The sequence below is a fragment of the Sinocyclocheilus grahami genome, unplaced genomic scaffold (assembly GCF_001515645.1).
Source record: "Sinocyclocheilus grahami isolate Dianchi unplaced genomic scaffold, SAMN03320097.WGS_v1.1 scaffold27.1, whole genome shotgun sequence".
Lineage (NCBI taxonomy): Eukaryota > Metazoa > Chordata > Actinopteri > Cypriniformes > Cyprinidae > Sinocyclocheilus > Sinocyclocheilus grahami.
In genome coordinates, this window is record NW_015505206.1 from 2,305,810 (window position 1) to 2,323,653 (window position 17,844).

General features: G+C 37.1%; 1 protein-coding gene across 4 annotated transcripts in view; it reads left to right on the top strand.

The window, feature by feature from the left end:
* The first annotated feature begins 4,253 nt into the window (after positions 1-4,253).
* The window catches only part of LOC107567968 (epithelial membrane protein 2-like), a 29,437-nt gene continuing 15,846 nt past the window's right edge, over positions 4,254-17,844 (top strand). The window contains exons 1-3 of one of the 4 annotated variants that reach the window (XM_016253800.1): positions 4,254-4,604; positions 5,109-5,375; positions 5,464-5,502. The gene's annotated coding sequence lies outside the window, so the exon portion shown is untranslated. Of the gene's footprint in view, positions 4,605-5,108; positions 5,376-5,463; positions 5,503-13,729; positions 13,887-17,844 lie in introns of those variants that run through there. The other 3 variants (XM_016253809.1, XM_016253816.1, XM_016253792.1) reach the window with 3 other exon arrangements.

The window sequence follows — 17,844 nt, forward strand, 5'->3', positions numbered from 1 at the left end:
TTTTTTTTAATGGTTTTATTAAGATTTTTTAATGGGGGGTATCCTCTAGTCCAGTGGTTGGTTTGTTTCTTGACAGTTAAAGCTTCAGGTTATCAGTTTAAATTTTGCGCCATTAGTTTTTCCATGGACAGGGGATGTAATATGAGATGTCCTTTGTTTTTTACACCCTTCACAAATGCTTATAGAGTGCAGCCAGCCATGAAGAGTCACGCCCATGGACAGGCATTATGGGAGGAGAGCTCTTGTCCCCCCTCATCCCCCATTCATATAAAACCTCTTTTATGAGTCCCTCAGGTGTGCTGAGGAATTTTCTCTCTTGCTGAGTTGATCAGAAAACTGCGCAGAAGCTATATTTTCTTGGAAAGGCAATGCAAAATATTAGTGAAGTAAATTTTTAAAATGCATTTTAGCTTTGACAGAAAAGAGTAAAATGTGCAGTATTGTTAAAAGTTATTTTAGTGCATGCAAACACCGGTGCAATACTTCATTCTGTTCTGTAGGGGGTGACAAAGGAATCACTAAAGAAAAAGGGAATTGGCAAGTCTGAATTTCTTTTTAATTTATAATCATTTAAAAGTTTTATTTTATTTTTAACAAATGTATTTATATATTACTTATAATAACTGAGAAATATAACGTCATTTTAATAAAACATACATACAAAGCAGCAACATTTTTAATAACAAGCACATTATTGTGATTGGTGATCCCCTCAGTCACATGACTTGCACTCAAATCATGTAAATCCATATAAAAGCACTGACTCATAAATGGTAGAAAGCCACTGACTACCCACAAAGGTGTCTCTGTAAGCTCAAATACCCCAGGGCAAGTGCACAAATAAATGTCAGTTTGTTGCCAAGGAAACTATTCCACCTGGCTAGCTTAAGGCAGACCAAGTCGCCAGTCCTTGTCCACTGGAAATGGTGTGCGAGGATTTTTTTTTTTATTGTACTTCAGAGACCAATAAGAAAAGTGTGTATTTATATTTCATCATCTATCTTATGGTTATCATTGTTAGAGTCAGAGACCAGAAATGGGTTTTAGAACAGCTATGTTATGAATAAGGCAAGTTTGTGCTTTGAGTGTTAAAGCCACAGCATATGTAGATAACGTCTTATGCACATTGAATTTGACAGATCAAGTGTTTTTGTCTTGTGCATCACCCTTATCTTGTGTCATGTTATGTGAATCAAAGGAATGAATCATCTTGTTGAACTAAAAAAAAACATTCTTGGTTTTCATGAATCATAGGCCTATCTAATGGGTGAATGATAATGAATGAAGAACGACTGCATCTTAACTGATCTGAGATGTCAAATATTTGTGTTTTCTGGATTTGAGCAGAGCCCAGATATATAAAGTACACCTGATTTCCATTATGGGTCTCGTTTTTGGTGTTTCAGGCCCTGTCCACACGAACACGGTTATTTTTTAAAACCGCAGCTTTTCCTACGTGGTTTTGCCGTTCGTCCACACGCAAACGCTGCATGTCTCCGAACATTTTTGAAAATGCCTGCCAGGGTGAAGATTTTCAAAAACTCCGGTTGCAGTGTTATCGTGAAGACAGAGAAACCAGACTTTTTGGCTTGTGACGGCAGAGCCTGTTATCTCCGCCTACTGGAAACTTTTTCAGGCTTCTGATTGGCCAACATGGCTTTACAGTTGAGATTAAATCGCCACCTGTTGGTTTGGCATGCTCTTGACAGTGCTTCATAGCATGCGTTTGCGTTTTAATGTGGACGGAGATTTTTTTTTTAAACGGAAGAAGGAAAAACGTTTATAAAAATACCCGTATACGTGTGGACATGGCCTCAGACTATGTTAAGTTTTCAAAGGGAAACACAGATCCCATTTATTTGCTGGTTAATCTAGTTGAGAAGCACACCTACATCCAAAATACAACATTTGATTAGCATATACAATTACAACCATATTATAAGTCAATAAGGCTTATATTTCAGTTGATTGAGAAAGGGGATTTTATGGCCACCTGACCAAGTTTCAAAGTTCAAAGATAAGCAATTGAACATGATTACACTGCTTTTCAGGTAAGATTCATTCATTCATTTTAGCATACTTAGCATACTCAATTGCTTATTAGGGAAAAGGGACTTCATGGCTGCTTTACCAACTTTAAAAAAAAGTTCAAAATACACATTTGGACACTATTATAATATATATATATATATATATATATATATATATATATATATTTATTACTATTATTATTACATAAAAAAACAGAGCACACTTTTCTTTTAAGAACAAAGGATGCTTTTCTTCAACTCAAACTCTTTGAGAAGGAGACTCTTCATGGTGGAGAAACTGAGCTAAGCCCCCATGTGATGGGTCTTTCTTCCAGGCCCCAAAGGACAAAGACTTAAATCTCCTGCACTTCCTTCAGGCACGCTCGCTCTTCTGCGTAGATTAGCCTCCAAGGCTAGTCTGAGCAGTCATGTCTATGGGATTAGATTTTGCTCTTCGAAGCTTGGTTATAGCCCATACTTAAAGGCCCGGACAAAGGATAGTAGAGCGCACTTCCATCAACATGAGGCCCATTGATGAGCACTCCAGGAGAGCGGAGATTGTGCAACCAATATCCATGGACGCACTCACCCTGAAGGGCCAGAGACATGTTCAACACTTGTTAACAAGTGTTCTCTTGTGACGGCCCTGTGGATCATTGAGAGCTGATCTCCAGTACTTTCAGTCTTCTCTTCCAGAGAGCGATAGAGACTGCAGTGGATTTTCATCATACACAGCCCTCACTTGTTATACGAGAACAACATGGCTTCTGTTCAATTAAGTGTCTTGATGATTCCAAGTGGAACAGTAGATGTGTCACGGATGATCCAGGATTTCTGCCAAGCCTTCATTCAATCCAATATATTTGGAGGAATGCTTGAGAGAACCCAGGCTTTGCTGTGTCTATAATTCATCTGATGCAAATTCAGTAGGCTATTACGTGCGGGTGCTCATTTTTCTTTGGAAGTTAATTACAGTAATCACCATGCTGGTATGGATAGAATACATACTGTAGTGTTATTCTGACCTCACATTCCTCCCAACAAAGTATGCATGTGAACATCCAGTGAAAACGGCCATGGCTGGTTGAAAAACAACTATATTTTATTAATTAATAATCAAGAAGATGCTAAATGGACCAGATAAAATTGCATTCCAGCTGAATTTTGCTCTGTGGAAAGCAAGATCAACAAGATTAAACAAATCTTGAGCCCTCTGATGTGTGAGCGAATTTTATAAAGTGCTGGCAAAGCAAAGAGAGAAGCGAGAATGCAAATGTGCATTGTTGCAGTGACTCAGAGTGCCAGTGTGCTGCCCATGGGGAGTGGCTCACTGGCATCACCAGCCATCACAATGATTGGATTCACTCACTATAAATGTGCTAATCTTGCCATTTCTTATTTGTCTCCATAGCCCTGTAAAGAAAATAAGAGAGTCAGACAGAAACATCAGCACAAATATTCATACTCGAGAGTTTGAGTCACACTAAAACAACTGGAGTGTCAGAATATGATAGCATACCCGCCACAATTTGTTCTTGTGCTCTGTCCGCAGACCCTGCAGGAGATTTGTTAGATCGAGAGGACTGCCAGTGAGCTGGAACCAGCCATCGCTGATAAAAAAAACAAAACAAAAATAAAATAAATACTGAAAGCGGTGCAAGACAGACTAGGAGACTAGGGGAGTATTATAAGGTATATATATATATACGTATAAGTATAAGTATATATATACACTATAAGTATATATTATATATATCTATATATATATATAGATATATATTGATATATAGATATATATATATAGATAGATAGATATATAAGATTGAAGTTTTCAGACCCTTTGCAATGACATTTCAAATTTAGCTCAGGTACACCAAATTTCTCAGGAGAATCTTTGAGATATTTCTAAATATTGATCGAAGAAAATTGATTGGACATAATTAAGAAGACACAGCTGTCTATATAAGGTCTCTCTCTACACTAAATAGGTAACTTGTCTACTAATTAGTAATGATACTGATTTTAGTAAACAAAGATCATTGAACAGATAACTTCCTATTCAGTATGTGAATCAGATGTTAATTCACTCGATTCACTGAAGAGTTCATTGAAGGGTGCGTCAGACTGATTCAAACCGTTGAGTTCTTCAATCTTTTTTCGAACGATTAATTACAAGAACCGGTTCATAAGAGTCATGCTCGTGAATCAAACTGAACTGCGCGGTATATTTCTGATTCATTATAAAGAACCGCTACGTGTTACTTCTTCGTTGATCGAAAAATACGTTTGTTTGGACTTCTTTTGCCGTCGGCGCTGGAGATTCCGTCAGACATTATTCAACTTTTTATCTAACGTTATGTTTTGTATTTTACAACGTTTTATTGAAAAGACGATAAAGGTTCACATCGGTAATTCGGGCTGTTTCTCCAACAAAAATATCGCGTGGATTCAGCGCACATGTAACTTACTATGCTATGATAGGGCTACTTCTGTGTCGCCAGACATGTCACTATAAACTGTTAATTGTTCAAAATGTCTTCTTTTGCGTTTCTGGGAAAAACGAACAGCATACAGGTGAGTAGCTACATAACCTAATAACCACTTCAGTATGAGTTGAACAGTTCCTTAACGATGTTCCAAACATTTAGAACAACTCCCTTTTTTTCAGCCTTTGTCTTTTCATAGGCTACCTGATCTTTATACTTAAAGCATATCTTGTTTTTAAAGTGCAATTTTAGATTATAGTGGGTAATAATAATTAAGCCTGCTGGCACTGACACCATTGTTTTGTACTATTGCTCCTCACAAATCCCTCAGTTTAGGCCATGTTCATTTACATACTCAGCTGTCATTATCTTTCGAGTCGATTATTGTTTGGCCCATATCTCACCCTTTGTTTATGCTGTCTGCTCTATTATGAAATCTTTCAGCTGTGTCAGAGCCCTGCATGCCTCTCATGGTATTATCACAGCTCTCACTGCTCACGTTTTATTTTCTCAGACAGGAGCCTGCAACAGATCTGTGCCAGCTTTGGAGATTTGTCCTTGTGTATCTTGAGAAACTGATATGTCTTTTAAGATAAAATGAGTAGAGCCAGTGGCACAACAATTGGATGTAATATTAGATCTCTCTGATATAGTATGGTGTGTGTGTGTTTGGCACTGAGGGCTGGGATATCCATGAACATGCTGGAGCAGTGGCTCGGTGATGCACGTGACACAATGCGGCAGCTGGCTGGCTGACTTCAAGGCCACACTGACTGGTGCAGGAGGCCAATTCATTGTTTATAGGCCGGGAGCATTGCACGGGCTTGCACAAGAGTTTTCCCTGTGCACCCCACCAGGTGTAAGATTCATTCAAATTTCTAAGCGTTTTGCATTCTAAGCTTGGGAAGTGCCATCAAACTAACTTGATGTTGTTTTAATTTCATCAGGTTTTTACTCGTTCACGTCATCTCTTGGAATATCCAAAGGCAAGTTTCCCTAATAATAGCCACTAGAACAGAACACATTTTATACATGGGGGAAAATTGATTGCTTGGTCAATAATTCGTGAAAGTCCAGATATTAAAGCTCTTGATTCTACTTCATATTTGATTTTATGAAAATGTACCATAGTTCTTGTAATTGTCTAACTATAGCATTTGTTACAATTGTTTATATTTCAATAAGTTCTGTTAATGATTTACATCATATTTTGGAGTATTCAAAGCCAGGTTTTCCTAGTATCAGTTCCACATGTTAGACGTGGGGAAAATTGATTGGTTTGTCAATAATTCATGAAGTTACAGACTTTAAAGCTCTTGATTTTGTGTTGTACTTGCCCTTATGAAAATTTGCTGTAGTTCTTGTAATTGTTGCATTGTTACAGTAGGGCTAATTGCAGGTAACACCATTGATAGCTCTCATTACCATGCTTGGTCCAATGTAGATTTTTTTTGTCAACTATAGCATAATGAAAATGATCAGCTTATCAAATTATCAACATTTAGAAACTATAGCTACAACATACTTTGTACTCTTAACAGATTATTTATTATAAATTTCACGAAGAAGTTACTACAAAATTTTCCACAATAACAGTTTTAATACAATAAACAATCATTTCTAAGGTGGTCAAAAGTAGTTAAGCCTTCTAACACATTATGCTGGTGCAAAATTATATTTTGTCTTATTCGCTACAGTCTTTTTAGGTTATGCAACTGTTTTCATGTTTTGATTTTCCACATAGTGTTTTGAAATAATATTCCTAATAGAATTCAGATTTTTGCACATTTTATCGTCAGCGTTGGCTCAAATGTACAGTTCACCCAAAAATGAAAAATTGTCATTCTTTACTCATCCACATCCCCAAACTTGTTTGAATTGTTTTCTTACGCAGAACACAAAATAGGATATTTTGCAAATTGTTTCAGTTGTTTGCATAAAGTAAAAATTTAGTTTTACAGTGAGGATATTAGCAAAGCGTCTAAGCACTCTGTCCATCTGGATAATTTTTTTCCACAACTGTTAGGGTGTCTAAAGCCCCGTCCACACCAAGAACGATAACTATAAAGATAACGATATTAGCGTCCACACGATATCGTCTGTTTATTCTAAGCGCACGCGTGTCTGACGCTTTAAATTCTTACAGCAGGATGGATTCTGATTGGCTGTCATCAGCTGGAAAAAAATCGTTTTGAAAGGGATCACAACGATATCGTTTCTCTGTATCGTTATCGTTATAGTTGTGGTGTGAACTATGCTATTCTTTAATATTGAGAACGATTTTTAGAACTATATCGTTATCGTTATCTTTATAGTTATCGTGCTTGGTGTGAACGGGCCTTTAGCCAGTTTCAAGTCAAGTCACAATTATTTATAAAGCACTTTTTTACAATACAGATTCTGTCAAAGCAGCTTTACAGTATTAAACCGGAAAATAGTGTGTCGAAGGAACCAAAACTCCATCGTTCTTGTCTGGCCAGATGAAACCAGCAGTTTCCCCTTTATTAAGGTGATAGATTTTTTTCAAACAATGATGCATGACCCGTTTCCAACGGCAGTACAAAGCAGCACATGCGTGACATGCAAACCACAACTAAAGAGTGCCAGCTTTTCACAACCATTTCACATCTCATGCATGCAAATTCTGCCCTGCTTAGGAGCATCAAAGGCATTTATTTTGTCTGTCTTCACCTTGCTGCAGTATTTGTTATTGGGTGGATTTATAGTCAACGGCGCTCAGCTTGTCTTGCACTCACTCCTTTCAATGCAAAGTTGTCATGATTGATTGGAGTCTAGTCCTTTGATTGAAGTCAATGTGAACAGACTGCAACTGTTACGGCCCACTTTCTCAGCAGCGTTGGTCCCTGAGGTATTTTCATTTTCGCCATAGAAATTTTAAAGAATTCTTCAATAAAGATGCCAGATTTTAGGCAATGAAGTAGGAAGGAAGTGAGTAAGATGTAAAGTAAGAAAGTTTGTGCAGAATTGGAAAATGAATAGGATTTTTATTTCTGGAATTTTAATTCTTTAATGTGACTTATTTCTAAAAGAAAACGGAAATTCAGTGAGGAAAAAAAAAATATTTTATTCATCTGGAATTGATTAGATCTCGGAAAATGGGAGTTACTTCCCAGAATAAAACCAATTTGAGATTAATACTGTCTAAATATTTTTTTTGACCTGTTGGTTAAAATGATCTAATAGTCTACACGGCCTAAGTGACATCAGTGGAAAAGTTGTTTCAGAGGAAGAGAAAGTTAGTACATTTTGATTAAAGATTACAAATCTTGGAATAACATGCTCCAGTGAATTGTCCACAACAAGACCAGGAACATGCAGGGTGACTCCATGATGATTTGAGAAACTATTTTTCTGAATTGATCACACTACTACGGTTTTGTTATGGCTTGTTTTGTTTGCCAGCATATACTTGAGACTGCGAGTAAAGCTAGTTTCTGTTCGGTGAAGATAAATGTGTTTTCATCCAGTTTGTTTGCACAGTAGTACTGACACATAGCGCCTGTTGTGCCAGCAGGGAGCCGTCCATTGAACCTCGTCCAAGATCCTGTACTGAAGCTTCATCATTAGCAAGGTGACATTCAATATTGGTTTTCAGAAAGAAAACTACACCCATTTGATTGAGTTCTGGAACATCAGCTTTCGCTGTTTAGAGTTTGATTTGGTTTTGAATATGTTACAAAAAGAGTAGCTCAGTTCTAAATATTATTAGCTCAATTTATCTTCGGTTGGTGAAATTCATGAAATTCCAGGATGTATTATGAGGCTGAACCAAATTTGGCATGTAGGAATGTGTGGGTGCCAGGATGGAAAATGCTATGTATTTGACCATTTACTTTAGTCCCTCCCGTATATGTAAATCGTATGGTTAGACCAAATTTAACCCAGTAAACCCTTCAGGTCAGGTGTCTGAGGTCAAACAAGCTATGTATGGCAAGCCAATTGGCCTTGTGACATTGTAACCACCATTTATGACACAGTTGCTCCGAGAAAACACTCCAGGAAGGAAAAGGGCTTTCTATTTTGGTTGTACTCCGACCAGTATAAATTTATTCCATTCCTAAGGAAAGATCCAGACATGCATTTCCTTGCAATACCAGCTACACGCGTTTTCCCTCTGAGAACATTGTAGGACTAACAGGGAGTCTTGTAGGATGTTAGAGTGTGTATACTGAGCTACTAGATCATCAGTCACATTGAAGGAGGCAGCAGTAGATGTTCGTCTCGGGGGAGGATAGCCTGCAATGACCTCAAACACACTCCCATCTTACAAATCACATCTGCAACCATAGACCTCTGCCTATGGGTTTTTATTGTTACACTTGAAGAGTGTGAAAGGCGTTCTTCAAAAAGTCAGTGGTCGTCTAAATGCATATCGTTGTGGATTTCTTGCGTTAGCTACGGCAAACACAGCTATGCCAAACAAGCAGGATTACAGAAGTAGTAGTAGTAGTAGTAATAGTTTTTCCCCCAATTTGTTGTTGTGCTGGACTATTGAAATCCCCCCATTGTGTGACTGTTTAATTTGTTTGAATTCCAATTCATTAAATTCCTCTTCCTCCAATTGAAATTCCACTTCAACGTCCTGTGAAACTTGTGAAGCAAGTTCTTACATTTTGAATATTGCTCAACCCAGATGGTCATCCATCTATGATAGGACCAATTTACTCCAATTCATAGTTTTTCCCCCAATTTGTTGTTGTGCTGGACTATTGAAATCCCCCCATTGTGTGACTGTTTAATTTGTTTGAATTCCAATTCATTAAATTCCTCTTCCTGTCATTCCAATTGAAATTCCACTTCAACGTCCTGTGAAACTTGTGAAGCAAGTTCTTACATTTTTAATATTGCTCAACCCAGATGGTCATCCATCTATGATAGGACCAATTTACTCCAATTCACTGTAGGTTCATTGACCTACAGTATATTTCATTATTTGAGGTTATTGAGGTATGTTGATTCAGAAGGTGTGGTCTTGCGTCAATGGCCAGAAGCCCACATCATCAGTTGAACTGGCATAAAGAAAAACTGCTCCAACAACAGACAGGAACTAGACTCTGTCGAGAAGTTTGTGCACAATTAGAGACCTTTTATGAACCTTTATTCATATTCATCAGAAAGGCCACTTTTGTCTTAATTTCCTTCCACTTCTGCAGAGCTACGAGAGCACTTGAGCTTAATCAGAACAGGGAGAAAGCAATTCATTCTGCTTATGGCAGTGTGAAAGAGGAGCCTCTGGCATGAGGTTGGAGAGCTCTTGACTCCTCTGCTCAAATGTTCTCCTGTGGGTCACACATTTTAAACAAATGAACGAAAGATGAAATGCAAATTGTATGGAAAACGTGTGCTGGAAAATAAATGTTGTGCTGTTCACAGCTATTGATGGGATTGGGAAGTGTGAGGGAGTGTTAGAACTGGTTTTACTGCTAACATAAAGGAGCAAATGGAAACATGCATATATTTTCTATTTCAAAATGAACAGTAAATATTTTTTTTATTATAAAATATGCTATTCTGAATCTATGAAGGAATTATGTATATATTTTTTGCCTTTTTAAAATGCACAACTTGAATGCTTTTATGACTTTTCTTTTTTTTGTATTATGTTGTTCCTGCTTGGTTGTGATATGGAGTTTTGCATATATGGTAAATTAGGTGAACTTATCTGCACATAAGGAAACAAGCTCTTTATCATGGAAACAAATGGACTCGGATTTTTATAAAAAAAACTTTTTTTGAACTGTAAAACAAATGGAAACATGCATATATTTTCTATTTCAAAATGAACAGTAAATATTTTTTTTATTATAAAATATGCTATTCTGAATCTATGAAGGAATTATGTATATATTTTTTGCCTTTTAAAATGCACAACTTGAATGCTTTTATGACTTTTCTTTTTTTTTGTATTATGTTGTTCCTGCTTGGTTGTGATATGGAGTTTTGCATATATGGTAAATTAGGTGAACTTATCTGCACATAAGGAAACAAGCTCTTTATCATGGAAACAAATGGACTCCTTGCTTTTAAAAAGTTCAGATATATGGTAGTCCAACCCACTTCAGCCCCCCAGGGTTTTACTACTGTACTTCTCCACCTGTGATCTGGTCATCATCACCCACAGCATTCTTTCCAAAACAGCCTGCAGTTTCCAATTCTGACCTTCCTCCTCTGCACCTTTTCACTCCAGCTGCACAAGAATCCTGATTATTCAGGCTGTTTAGTTTATTAACACTCACAGTGAAGAACACACTCATGGTCTTCATTAAAGCTGTTTAAAATGTGAATGATCACTTAAATTTGAGGTAATCCATTTTATGGGCTGATTTCCCCCAAAAGTTTAACACATTGTGGCACTATCAAAACATTGCTCTGTTTGAACATTCCAACCATCCCAACATAGCAACACTGATTTAACCAATGGTATCACACTGGGGACAGGACTATCTGTTTGAATGAAAAATGAGAGCTGTTCTGGAAACAGTCATTGTTTTTGCAATTTGACATTAAAATTTCAGCTTTAATTTGGAGACAGTTTGTTGTTCCATTGAATCAGCAAAAATTATATTTGAGAAGAGTGAAAAGCTGGGAGGAGCCTGTGACCTGGAAGTACAATGGATTATTGGTAGTCTATAAACAAAAAATTATTCAACATACTGGACTGCATAAATGCTCATGCATTCCCAATGCATGACATGGAATAATTGTTCCATTTTTCCTGTCTCATTAGGCAGAGATCTGAAGCGCAATGTTAGACTGGTGCGGAGGGTGTAGAGAGGCCACGGTGGGGCCTCCCCAGTTTTTGGCTCCACCTTATTCTGCTCTGTTTGGCAGTCGGCCTTCTGTTTCACAGCTGTCTGGATCGCCAGAATTTCCACATCACTGCACTGACTGAGCCAGAAGCATCCAGCACAAAGTCTGAGCACATAAACCTGCCATGTCTGATCCAAACCAGAATCTTTTTTTAATGTAAGTTGAGCATAGATGTGATGGGTGTAACTTTTAGATAAGCCATCTATAAGTTGATTTACCAAAAAGTTGATCTGAGCTGCCCAAAACGGCAACATCAGCTCGGCTTGGATTTAGTGAAGCTAGTTGTGGAGAAATTACACCCTTCACTTTTAATGCACTGCAATACTATTTTTATTATTATTTCAGTATTTTATTATGACATTTATGGCGCCTAGCAATGTCCTAGCAGTTGTTGCAACGTCCTAAATTTTCCTCAAATTTTTGCTGTTTAACGTTTTCTTTTAAAGGTCTTATGATAAATACACATTTTACTGCATTAAATTGTGTATTACATCCCTCTGCACTCTAAACATTTTGTCAACAAAAGCACACAGCTGAAATGTGCAAGGCAAGCAAAAAAGAACCCGTTTTCATCTGCGTGATATGATCAAATCGGGATTGTTTGTTTTTGTATGCTTTTTGCAGCATAAATGTGGGCTGTGGGTAAAAACAGCTCATAAGAATTTCTCTTGGCAACTCTTTCAGAATGTTATTAGTTGTATTTCTGCTGTCTTCATCTGAACAATGGCACTTCATAAGCCATCGTGGATGTAAATATAGCATGAGCAAAGTTTGCCTGCTCTGTAATCACTGCAGAATACACAAAATGACAGCTGAGCGACAAAAGAGGAATGCATTGACTCGAGTGGAGTTTGCATGCTTGGAAACGTTTATTTCTAGAATGGAGTTTTGCATTGTTAGTTACCGATTCCATTATAAGAATTGTAAACACAAAAAATACATGCCTAAAAATGACGCTTCAAGTTGTAAATGAGCAGAATCATTGATTGAGACTGTGACAGGTTTTGTTTTCCAATGACAAATCCTATAGAGTACTTTGGACAGGCATCCAAGGAATTCTCTGAAACCCCCCATGGATGATAAAGGCATGCCAGGGGTTGCTATAAATGTTAACTGGAGTCGTTAGAATGTATCTTGAATACTTTTACTGCAAAAATAGAAATCTAGAAAGTGTTAACCAGATTAGTGTTGCAAATATGTGTAAAAAATGCAGAATCTTACCTATTTCTACTTTATATCATAACTTTTTTTTTTTTTTTTAATGTTCAAAATTCCAAAAACTTATGAATTTCTTATTTCCAATGGGGAATTTTATTGTACATTTTCAGGACTTAATAGTGCTGGTGATATAATTTTCCTATAAATTAGGGTTAATTAGTCAAAGTTTGCCTAGAGGCTGTACTGTAGATTTGAAATGTTATTTGTATGTTTAAGTAAGTTTGAAATCAGATTGTTTTTGTAAAGAAGCCGCATGTCCTGTAACAGCAACAGGTGTTTACTGAAAGGAAAGTGCTACAGCTTATTTTTAAGCACTTTTGTCCTATTAGAGAGAGAACCAATCAATCAATCCAGTCTTAGTCTGGATCAGAGTCAGTCAAACCTAAAGTCAACTAGCTTAGATCTCATAAACACACACGCTCCGGAAACCCAGGGAGCCAGAATCCTGGGGATGTAATGCGAAAGGGAGGAGCACACGGGAAATGAATGGACAAATATTTGCAGATGGCTGCAGATGGCATAAAACAATGGTGTATATCAATATCGCTCTGTTACATAATAAATATGCACAGTGGAACTACAAATATACGAAGCTACATAGTGCTTATATATCTATAAATGTACTGTACTTAACTATAAATATTGCAGATTTTTTTTGTATTGGATAGCCATCTGGATGTTCACAGAAGCAGCTGTTTACAAGAACAAGGGAGAGATAGCTGAGCATTCAGTGGCTGAATTTGGGGGGCGAAGCCGTTTCCTTTGTGAGTAAATCTCCTTGCTCCACTCTTCCTGCCGTTGGCCTCATTCTCAGTTCCCGCCAGGAACAGGCTAAGGCTTTCCCCTGCACTCTTGGTCGTCTTCAACACCACAGAGAGCCACATATAGACACACACAAACCACCAACCAAATCTGTCACACTCTCCTTCAAAATCACGTGAGAATGAGCAGAAAAATAGATGCGTGAGACGTTCAGGTCAGGCTGTTGGCTGTCGACTTCTGAAGTCTTAAACCTTGTCCAGATTCAAAAGGAAGCATTCCACAATGAATTCTGTACATACTGTCAACACCTAATGCTTCCAGAAAGCTTCCCCTCCCTCCCTTCCTCAGCACAGCACAGCACGTATTGAGTTCCAGACCACACCCAACCAGAGTTCTGGGCTGTTCAGGATTTTGGAGAGGTGGAGCGCGCACTTTTTCCTCATTTCACTACTACTACGTTTAACCTGCAGTCACGTTCACGCTTGCATCACTTCGTCTCCAGGTCTGCCTGCCCTCTCTAAACTATACTATACTTGACCCTTTAGGCTTCTCTTCAGAGGTGAGTGTGCATCATAAGTAACTTTTTCTACATGCAAGTAAACAGTTAAAAGTCATAAAACACTTTGAGAGGATCACGGCATCTTTGATGTCTAAAATACTGGCTGGAGTAAGTAGACAGTTGATTTATTGCTGCCTGAAAGGCTTTATTTATGTGTTTGAGACTTTATTGCCGGAAAATGTAAACTGAAGAGAGTTTGTGAGAAAAGGGGCGTTGGCGGTGATGCTTCACTGATGAATCACCAGCTTATAATTATTACTAGACCTAACTTAATATTCTCAGACGTTTTGTTTACTTATCTTTTTAAATCTACTTCAAAGCAAGCCGGAGAATCTAGTTTTGACTTCAGTTTTTAGAATAGAAAAGAAAGGAATGTTTTGAAAGAGCAAAATAGACCTGTACTTAAATCTCTTCAGTATTTGTTCTCATGTTTGGCGGTTGTGCATTTTAAAATCATTTAGAGTGAAGTACTACCAACTTTGTCTCCCATATCGCCCCCTGGTGAAAGCATTTCATCTGTCAGTACAGGCTATAGTGCTTTGATTTAAATATTTGAAATATGTACTTTTATGCATAAATCTAATTTTTTTTAATATGATTTATAACTGTATATAAGAGGAAAATTAAAGTATAGTTATGTAAAAATGTATCCCATGTATATGTAATATTTAACATAATATACTATTTAAAAAATTGTTTTAAACCGTTTGTATTCCCAACTTTCCTAAAAAAAAAAATAAATTCAGTAAACAATCATGTTCCAGTCAAAAGATGTTGAAGATAAAAAAAAATGGATGTTGGTGTTCTGGAAAAACAAAAAACAAAAAGCATATTAGATGTAGAGGGTGTGATGTTTTTGCGCTTTACAAGGCCAAGCGTTGTTCCTAACATGGTGCTACAACTTGTTTTGCATGTTTGATTAATTTTGCATGTGTGGCATTTCATCTATCTCAGTTGAGTGTGTGAGACAGATAGTGGCAGGGCTTTCTCGGTGGCACATTCCAGCGTGTTGCTCGTGGGACAGTTTTGGGGGTGGGGAGTGTTAAGTGTGTTCATGAGGTGCAGTCATTTTCACTGGACTGGATTTCCGGACGCCCGTCTGCTCTGCTATTACAACACAAACACAGCCACAGTGAGTGCCATAACTCAAACCGACCTATCAAAAGCCAAACCGCTCTGGGAAAGGATATATGCACGAGCCTTTAAAACACTGTGATGTATAGTCCGGCCACCGCGAAAACTCATATCCACCGTTATTTGAAACATATTTATCATCCTACTCACAGTTTGTGTAGTAGTCCAACCTATCCATACATCACCCATGCTACAACTTTGTTGTGGTGGCCATTTCGCACATTTCACGGGTCTGTGTTGGATGATTTGGACAAAGTGATGGCTTCTTTTCCATGTATTAATTTTCCATGCTGAAAAAGTGAGAGGTTTTTCCAGTTGCTTATTGACCAAGTTGTTTCCAACCTCAGTTTCTCTCTCTCTTTTTTGTTTTGGGTCGCTGATTGATCTAGCAGAACTGATGCCACTCAGAAATGTGCTGCTTGCAGGGATTTCCAAAGAATAGGTTGCGGGTTTTGTTTGCGGATGGGTTGTTTCATTAGAATCTATGCTGTCAACGTTTGGATCAGGAAATGCCTCTCCCTTTGCCTGAGCCAAATCTCTGGACACTTATTTATTTATTTATTTTTTTAACCCTCAAGTCAAGCTCAGACTGACCAAGCTACAGGAGGGGGCGTGTGTCCCTCAATATTTGTTAGAGACTGAAAACCCAAATCATGCATCTCTATTTATTTATTTATTTTTTAAATAAAAATGCCAGTATGAAATGCCAGTAAATTAAGTATAAGGTTGAATCAGTAACTAAACTAAATGACTCGGAACAGCATGTGAAACTATTGGACTGGATGTCCATACATATTTTCCTGATTTGATTCAGTTTGGATCCCATTTATTTGATTCATTTGGGTGTATTTTAGTTATAATTGTAATTTTTCAATTCTAGCCGCTGTATATGATATTTAAAAAGTTTCAGATCGAGTCAAATTGTTAACTTGTCTTTGTAAACTGATTGTTTGAAAGCTCTGCTGCCTCATGAGTCCTTCTTTTTGGGAATTATGTTACATTGGTCACGCTGTTTTTTTTATACTTACTAAGAAGAACGGTCTCATAGGAGTCATTTGTTGATGAATCATGCAAAATTGGTCACTTTGTATAGATTTGATTCGCCTTAAAGTAGCTTCTCTTAAAAGTTATTTGTTAATTCATAAGTAGACTACATTGGTCAAGTTGAACGTTTGTTTTTGTGTGGATAAATAGACTTTTTCTGCCTTTTTATTTAATCCCATTCAACAGAACATGCAAACTCATTTGTAGCTTGGGTAAAATGTGTTGTACACAGTCCACATGCAATATGGTACATGAAGCTGAAAATGTCCCATCTCTATTGCTATTGCTTCAGCAAAACTGTGACAAAGAATTCCAGATACTTTAATCTTGCCACAAACCGCTAATGTGAGGATTCAGAAGATAGTATCAGATTATTGGAGTGTTCTCAGCAACATAATGCTGTGAAAAAAGAGAGAAAAATGAAGCAGTCCTATAAAGATGTTTCCATTGACTTGAGGCTTGGTAATCTTTATTTCTTTTCACCAATTACAGAAAGAATAACACTGAAACTCATTCTTCTCCAGTGATGGGTGGAATCCAGGGTCACTGTTGTGTCACAGACACAGTGGCTTGGAAAATGTGTGAATCGTAAAACCAGTCTGAGTCTTTGAGTCTGGGACGCTGTGATGTGTTTGCATGTTTTTTGGATTGAGACAATGAATTGCACATGTGTTGCTGTGGATTTTGGTAGCCAAGTGTGCATAGGGGTGATGCTGCTGAAGCTTAAAGCCCTGTTAGCTTATGAAAAACTCTACGAGGAGGCCTTACTTAAGATACCAGTCTTACCAAAGATCCACACCAGGTTTAAACACAAGAACAACGCCATGTTTAGCAGTAAACAGTCACATTCCATGCTAATATAAGAGAGAAGAAAACAACAGGGTCTCCTTGACAGACATGCACTTGGAGGCAAGAGGGGGATGTGCTTATGTGGGTGTGTGTCTGTATTGTCATGCCTTAAGGTGATGTCTAAACAGTCAATTTTCTATCAAACTGCATTTTGTAGTCATTTGGAGAACCAGCGGGAGGGTGCTTGAGTAAAGCGATAATTTTCATGTTAATGCTGTTTACCGATAATCTATACTACTAAACATACTATTTTGTTTAAAGAAACACTAAAGTCAATAGTGTTGTCAATTCTTTCATTTAGTGAATTTAAGTACTGATAAGTATAATGTAAATTATTGATAACTATTCATTTTTAAAAATTATAAAGAAAAAAATCCTTAAAACAGAGGAGGGACTAGTAGTGAAAACAGTGACCTAGAAATAGTGTAGAATCTTACATATTTTGTATTCATTAATGCTGTAAAGTTTCTTTTATTTAAAATATTTTTAAACCCTTAAATGTTTTCCCCTGAGATTTTTGAAAGAAATTAAAAATCTTATTTCGCAACAATGCATTTAATTGATCAAAAGTGACATTAAAGTCATTTTATAATGTTACATTTATTTTAAATAAAAGCTTTTCTTTTGAAATGTCTGTTTATCAAAGAATCCTGAAAAAAAAATCACAGATTGTTTTCAACATTGATAAAAATAAGACATTTTCTTGAACAGCAAATCGACATATTAGAATGATTTCTGAAGGATCATGTGACCCTGAAGACTGGGGGTAATGATGCTGAAAATTCAGCTTTGCCATCACAGGAATAAATTTAAAATGTACAGTTTTTTTTCTGTATTTTTAATCAAATAAATGCTGGTACTTTCAAAAAAAAAAAAAAAAAGTAAAAAACATTTAGAAAATCCTACAAACCCAAAACCCCAGAGTTTTGAA